The 8,156-nt window shown below is 50.0% G+C and overlaps 1 pseudogene; it reads right to left on the bottom strand.

Moving 5' to 3' along the window:
- Positions 1–4,420: 4,420 nt before the first annotated feature.
- Positions 4,421–6,953, bottom strand: LOC147980642 (uncharacterized; annotated as a pseudogene).
- Positions 6,954–8,156: the final 1,203 nt, after the last annotated feature.

Here is an 8,156-nt window from a genome sequence, read left to right as displayed (position 1 = left end):
CAACACCGAACTTATAGTTTGTGGGAGTTCGAGCCGGCCAAGCACCAGACGCTACTGGAGCTCTTCGACACAACGCACCAAGAAATCTGGAAGGTGCTTTTCATGGCTGGCGAGACACCACCGCCTCCGACCGAAGACCGTGGGCTTAGCTTAAAGCGTTAGCCCAATCCGGTCAGTTCCTTTAATGTTTTCAAGGAGTATCTCCTACCAGCATATTTTGAGGGAAAAATTAAGCTTCCTTCCTCCATTTTCAGGCCTGGATTAAGTTGGCCGAGAAGATTAACTGTCCGGCTCTGCTACCCGAGGACCAGGTATCCCCATTATTGGAGAAGATGTTGTTCCCCGTGCCTTATGAGGTGCCGGAGAAGACGGCTAAGAAGGCGGTCCGAGGGGCCAAGAAGGACCTTCGTCAGGAAAGCACTCCGGACGAGACGTCCGAAAGCAAGACTTCCTCTTCGTCTGCTGACGACGACGATGAAGAGGAAGATGAAAACGACTCCCCACCTAAAACAGGGAGGAAGAAGAGAGCGACCTCCACAAGCCCGGAGGCGAAAGCGCCTAAAAGGGTTAAAGGCTCCCTCGCGGATAACTCCGCATGGGACATCGACAGCAGTCCGGAACGACCTCGCCGGACCAAGCCCCGGGCCGCTTCGTGAGTACCAGAATTCGCAAAAGTCTGGCCTTCCTGGTTTGTAATATTGACATATTGTGAACTTTTGTAACTGTAGTCCGGCACGCGGTGACTCTCCGCGATCCTAGACAGAGGATTCGCTAGACACAGAGGAGATGGCTAGCATACCTCCGGCACCTGCTCATTCCGTGTCACCCAGGGGTGATGACGAGGTGATGTCCAAAAAGGCCTTCCCAGGCCGGGGGGAGGTTTCGGAGATCATCGGGGTGATGCCCCAGGATGACTCCTCAGGCGCCGGACATATGGGTGTAAAAGCCCCCAGGGAGACTGGTGAGGGGGTCCGAGTTCCCTTTGGACCTCAGCCGAATACCATTCCAGAAATCTATACGGCTCCAGGGTCCAGCGAACGACATTCCCCCCAAGGAGGGAGCGTGCCTGTTCCACCGGTGACCTCTGTCCAACCAGAGGCACCGGATAATCTCCTAGAGGCGCTGCGAGGAGCCTCTATCATGGATGAACATCGTGTCCTTATGGACACGGTAATAGAGAAGGTTCAGTTTGCTAAAAACGGACTGATTGAAGCCTGCACTAGACTACTAGGAGGCTTTGAGGTAAGTAATGTATTTATAGGAAAAATATCACAGCATAGACAATAGCCCCTAATAGTCTGTTTGGTGTTCGAGAAGAAAAGCCTAACCGATGATAAAAAAACCACAGGAGTCTAACATGAGTTGTCTATGTGAATAAGCAGGTATCGCTGTAGGCTGACATTGCTCATGCTGTGGAGGTCTCCGAATTGAAGCAAAAATTGGAGCGGGTCGAGGAGGAACTCGGCCGTGTGAAAAAGCAGTTGGAGGATAGCCAAGGTATGCAGTAACCCGTGGGTACATTTTGAGAAAATGAATAGTCCAACCAGACTGAAAGTGTCGTAATCTTTATTAGGGGCCGCGGACGAGGTGGCAACCTTGAAGAAGGCGATGGCTGAGGCTGAGGACAAAGCGGCCAAGGAGCGCGTCTTGCGCGAGAAGCACGAGACCCGGGTTGGCGAGGCACAACAACAGCTCCAGGGCACGATAGAAACATTTGAGGCCCTGGAGCGCGATTGTAAGGTGCAAGAGGTTGAATTGGCGAAGGCTCGTCAGAGCACTCGGGATGCGTGAGCCGAAGCTCAGAGCGCCCTTCAGGAGATTCAGGTGGCCCAATAGATTGCGACGGGTAAGACCTTCACCATGCTAAGCAAGTATGTTGAATCAACGTCCCTTGTACTTAACCCTGAATTTCGGTTTTCCAGGGGCATTTATAGGTCTACCGCACAGTGTATCAGATGTGGCCAAGCATTATAGAGCCAAGGAAGGGATGTCCACGAAGAAGCTATTCTGGTCCCAATATCTGGGATCCAAACATTCGGTACCCTTCAGCGACCAGCTAAAGCAGCTGGTCGAGCTGCACTAGTTGGCAAAGTTAGCCATGAAGGACTTTATAGTCTGGCTGTGGCCTACCGATCCCATACCTGGCATCTATTTCGGACTTGTGCGGCGACTCATGAGTGCCTGTCCGCGGCTCGAAGCCGTGAGGCGGTCGGTCTGTATTGAAGGTGCGCGTATGGCTTTTGCCTGCGTCAAGACGCATTGGGCGAAGCTAGATGCCAAGAAGCTGATGACTGAGGGGCCGTTGGAGGGCAAGGAGCATCGTCGACCGGAGCACTATTTTGATGGTGTCCTGGAGGGGTCCCGTATTGCGGTGAAGAAGTGTTCGAAGGATATTATATTCCCGTGAGAACATATGTATTTCTTGCCCTGTAATATGGAACAAAGATGTTATGTAATATAATCTTAATAATTTTGAAGTTTACCTCTTGTGCGGCCGTTTATTAAATCTGAGGGATGACCAGTCGTCGGCTTTAGCCCCAACGTAGATAGTACGGGGGTGTTCGGGATGAATCTAAACACTCTTTACTCCACATTCTGGTCCATAAAGGAGGTGTTTAGCGCAACGAGCAAGGCAATCAGACTATGCGGCCTTTACCGCCCTCACTTAGCCATAGGAGTTTGACAATGAATAAAGTTTGGTGAAGCCCCTGGTGTTCGGAAGGCCGAATTAGGGGCGCTATACAAGCCAAATCGGAAGAACCGATTCTTCGCAAGAAGCGGAAAAAATCTCCAACGATTTGGAACCTCACGAATAGCTGAACGGCTCTAGCCACATCATGGCAGTCAGTTTTTGGCTTTCTCTGCTGAGGTGCTCGTCCAGAAGAACCGGGACACAATCGTAGTAGTTCTCCGTTTACTACCCTAGCCGATATAGCGGAACGTAAGGTAGTAAGAACAGAAGCCGGGCAACCCAACTATTGACCAAAGACATGATTCGGAGCCGATGCATATAATGCTATAAGTTCGGGGTGCCGAACTGTACTGAAAAAGAGTTCGGACTTTTATTGCCGTGATGCTGGGTATAATGAAGCCCCTGGCGTATTATTAGTACGTACCATGGTGTATGTGTGCAATGAGTAATAGATACTGAGGTGAGGGAATGGAAAAGATTAAGTTATGAGCTGACGCCACCATTTATTCACCTTTGTGATATAATCGGTATGTTGAGGCGTACTTTGTACCAATAATGCGATAAGCAAGTAAGGCTATTTATCATGCCATAACCAAGGGTGAGCTGCATGTCGGTATGTAAAACAAGTATATTAATCATTTATTAGAGACTACCTGGGGGTTCCCTTGTACGCCAGAGCTCGTTGCCTCCTTGGTGTGTTCTACAAACAGGGCATCCGCATAGACCTTGAAAAAGGAAAAGAAAAACCCGTAAAAAAGAAAAAGCAGAAACGTGCGAATCCCAGGGTCTATCAAGCCGTACTGTGGATCGCGAGCGAGTTGTGCCTCCATCCGTACCCATGGCGTTTTGAGTGCGTAGTTTAAATGCACGTGGTACTAACACCATTGCCTCATCAGGGCTAGGACGGAGGCCAGATTGCTAGTTTGGCTTGTGACGAGCCAAACTGTCATGCTGCAGTGTAGTCCGAACTCTCTTAGTGGTGTTCAGGGGCTCGGCAGCCGGATTATAGTGCTGCTTGAGAAGGCCACTCTGTACTTTTGCTGCTAGGGCGGCGGTGTGCTCTTCTGTATGGAGGGAGCATTCCGTATTTCCGTTTACCGCAATGACGCCACGTGGACCGGGCATCTTCAGTTTAAGATAAGCATAATGTGGCACCGCGTTGAATCTAGCGAATGCAGTTCGTCCGAGCAGAGCGTGATAGCCGCTGCGGAATGGGACGATATCAAAGATTAGTTCTTTGCTTCAGAAGTTATCCGGAGAACCGAATGCTACTTCCAGCGTTATTGAGCCCATACAGCGGGCTTCTACGCCTGGAATGACTCCTTTAAAGGTGGTCTTTGTTGGTTTGATTCATGAGGGGTCAATTCCCATTTTCCGCACTGTGTCTTGGTAGAGCAGGTTGAGGATGCTACCACCGTCCATCAGGACTCGAGTTAGGTGGAATCCATCAATAATTGGGTCAAGAACTAGTGCAGCTGAACCGCCGTGGCGGATACTGGTGGAGTGATCTTGTCAATCGAAGGTGATCGGGAATGATGACCACGGATTGAATTTTGGGGCGACTGGCTCTACCGCGTAGACGTCCCTGAGTGCGCGCTTGCGCTCCCTTTTAGGGATATGTGTAATATATACCATGTTCACTGTTTTGACTTGAGGGGGAAATCTCTTTTGCCCCCCGGTGTTTGGCTGCCGGGGCTCTTCGTCATCGTTCTCGCTCTGTGATTCCCCTTATCTGCCTCTGCTATTTGCTTTGCTGGCTTGTTTGAAGACCCAGCAATCTCTATTGTTATGGTTGGCTAGTTTGTCTGGGGTGCCATGAATTTGGCAAGGACGATCAAGTATGCGGTCCAAGCTGGATTGTTTTCCATTGCTCCTTTTATAGGGCTTCTTTCGCTGGCTGGACTTGGATCCACTGAACCCGGCATGAACTGTTGTGTCATCGGTGTTATCACCATTGCTTCGGCGTTTGTTTCTGTTGCGCTGAAGCTTGCCGGTGCTGTTCTTGGCCTCGGAGGGGCTTGTTTCGTTGGCCGTATTGTTACTACGGGCCAGCCAACTATCCTCTCCCGCGCAAAAGCGGGTCATGAGTGTCGTGAGGGCTGCCATTGACTTTGGCTTTTCTTGGCCGAGGTGGCGTGCTAGCCATTCGTCACGGATGCTGTGTTTGAAGGCTGCTAAGGCCTCGGTGTCCGGACAGTCAACGATCTGGTTCTTTTTGGTTAGGAATCTAGTCCAGAATTTTCTGGCTGATTCTCCAGGTCGTTGAACTATGTGGCTCAAGTCATCGGCGTCTAGTGGCCGGACATAAGTTCCTTGGAAGTTGTCTAGGAAAGCTTCTTCCAAGTCCTCCCAGCTGCCGACGGAATTTTCAGGCAGGCTATTAAGCCAGTGCCGAGCTGGCCCTTTGAGATTTAGTGAGAGGTATTTAATGGCATGGAGATCATCTCCTCGAGCCATGTGGATGTGGAGGATAAAGTCCTCGATCCATACTGCGGGATCGGTTGTGCCGTCGTATGATTCCATATTGACATGTTTGAACCCCTCGGGGAATTCATGGTCCAGTACTTCATCTGTAAAGCAGAGAGGGTGTGCGGCACCTCTATATCGGGCTGCGTCGTGGCGTAGTTCCGATGGAGTCCGTCTGCGGTGTTCGGCCCGGGCGTGGTTAGATTTATCATGTCCGAATAAGTGGACCTCCTCGTGCCTCGAGGCACGCCCTCATGATCCGTAGATCGATCTTGTGTGTCCTGTTCTATCATCCAGGATTTGACGGAGGTCGTATGTGTGACCCCGAACTCTTCCGTCTCTATTTTTGCGAGGCGGTGGGGCAGGCTTCTGTTCGGCCTGAGTTGCCGCTTTGTCCCGGCCACGGGGTGGCCAGTCGGCGTCCTATCTTGACCACGTGGTGGTCGTTCCGCATTACGTGAGGGAGATGTGTGTTCCGGTGCCTCCTCATCAAATTGATGTAGCAGTTTGCGTTTCGGGTAGCTATTGGCTGGGCGCTTGAGGCCGTATTCTTTGGCTGTCAGGACGTCAGTCCATCTGTCGATGAGCAGGTCTTGCTCAGCTTGAAGCTGCTGCTGTTTCTTTTTCAGGCTCCTTGTTGTGGCTATGAGCCGGAGTTAGAATGCTCCTACTCTAGAGGGTCCTCCGGCCCGATGAAGTCTTCATTGTCGAGGCTTGTCTCCTCTTCGGAGGGTGGATGGTAACTATCGTCCTCCGAGTTATCTTCTATGGCCTGTTCATCGGGGTTGTTTTGTTTGTTGTCATGTTCCTCCTGTTCGGATGCAGCACCGACAGGGTCTTCATTGTTTTCGGCGTCGCCCGGAGTACTATTCTCTCCGGTGCCAGTGTTGCCATCCTTTGAGCAACGAGGCTTAGAACGGCGTCTGGGGCGCCGACGCTTGAACTGCGTCTCAGAACTTTTATTCTTATCTGGCTCTTCTTTATCGTCGCCAGATCCTTTAGGTGTATCAACCATGTACACGTCGTACGAAGAGGTGCCCGTCCAACGTCCAGTGAATGGAGGGTCTTGGCCTTGCTCCCTATCGGCATCGTCGTCCATACCGTCGATGTCTTCGGAGCCATAGTCAAGAACGTCGGTTAAGTCATGGACGGTGGCTATGAAGTGGGTGGTGGGTGGGAAGCAAAATTCCTCATCGTCCGTTTTTAGCTCGAACCGGACATAGTTCGGCTGTGAGTCCTCCACCAAGGTTAATTTCTTCAAAGAGTTCACTACGTCACCCAAAGGCGAATGCTGGAAGATGTCTGCGGTGCTAAATTTGAAAATTGACAACTGATCCAGCTCGGTGTTTGCAGATGCATCTGGTCCGGAACGTATGGCCGGATACGAGTCCGGAGTTCCGTCGACGCAAGCATTGCAGGATGTCGAGTCCGTGTGTGGCTCCAACACCGCGGATTTTATGGCCTCAGAGGGGAAGATCTGCTTCGGTACTAAGGTCATTCCAGCAACAGGATCCATCTCCTGGGTGTGCTCCAATGACAGATTTAAGCCATGTTCATCGAAGAGAAGGGGAGCGATCACCGCGGTCTCAAATCCATCAAAGATCAAGTCTCCACGGATGTCCGCGACGTAGTTCAAGCTTCCAAATCTGACCTGATGGCCAGGGGCGTAGCTATCAATCTGCTCTAGACGGCAAAGAGAGTTGGCCCGCAGTACGAAGCCGCCGAACACAAAGGTTTGTCTGGGGAGGAAGGTTTCTCCCTGGACGGCGTCATTACTGATGATTGAAGGGGCCATCGAATCCTTTTGCCGACGGCACAGTGGAACTCTCAATGAAAGCACAAATGTCGGTGTCAAAACCGACGGATCTCGGGTAGGGGGTCCCGAACTGTGCGTCTAGGATCGATGGTAACAGGAGACGGGGGACACGATGTTTACCCAGGTTCGGGCCCTCTCTATGGAGGTAATACCCTACTTCCTTCTTGATTGATCTTGATGAATATGAGTGTTACAAGAGTTGATCTACCACGAGATCGTACCGGCTAAACCCTAGAAGTCTAGCCTATGAGTATATGGTAAAGAATCTGTCCTATCCGGACTATGCCCTCCAGTTTATATAGACACCGGAGAGATCTAGGGTTACATGGAGTTGGTTACATAGGAGGGAATCTTCATAATCAGCCTCCTAGCGTGCCTTCCACGCCAAGTAGAGTCCAATACAGACACGGGTATAGTCTTCGGTCTTCGTGTCTTCACAACCCATCAGTCCAGCCCACAGATAACAGGCCGGACGCCCAAGGACCCCTTTGTCCAGGACTCCCTCAAGACTCTCTATCATAAAGATCATGGTGCTACTTTGAAGCACAAGTGTGGAAAAAAGGATAGTAGCATTGTCCCTTTTTATTTCTTTTCTCTCTTTTTTGGGACTTTCCTTTTTTATTTGGCCTTTCTCCCTTCTTTTTATTTTTATTTTTTTATTTGGGACAATGCTCTATTAATGATGATCATCACACTTCTATTTCTTTACAACTCAATGATTACAACTCGATACTTAGAATAAAATATGACTCTATATGAATGCCTCCGGTGGTGTACCAGGATGGGCAATGAATCAAGAGTGACATGTATGATAAATTATGCGTGGTGGCTTTTCCACAAATATGATGTCAACTACATGATCATGCAAGGCAATATGACAATGATGAAGCGTGTCATAATAAATGAAACGGTGGAAAGTTGCATGGCAATATATCTCGGAATGGCTATGGAAATGCCATAATAGGTAGGTATGGTGGCTGTTTTGAGGAAGATATAAGTAGGTTTATGTGTGATAGAGCATATCATATCACGGGGTTTGGATGCACCAGCGAAGTTTGCACCAACTCTCAAGGTGAGAAAGGGCAATGCACGGTACCGAAGAGGTGAGAGTGCGTATAATCCATGGACTCAACATTAGTCATAAAGAACTCACATACTTATTGCAAAAATCTACAAGTCATC

The sequence above is a fragment of the Triticum urartu genome, chromosome 3A (genome assembly GCF_056163025.1).
Source record: "Triticum urartu cultivar PI428250 chromosome 3A, HENAU_Tu73, whole genome shotgun sequence".
In the NCBI taxonomy this organism is placed as follows: Eukaryota; Viridiplantae; Streptophyta; class Magnoliopsida; order Poales; family Poaceae; genus Triticum; species Triticum urartu.
The sequence above is the reverse complement of the archived record's forward strand: the minus strand, read 5'-3'. Positions and strand labels throughout refer to the sequence as shown.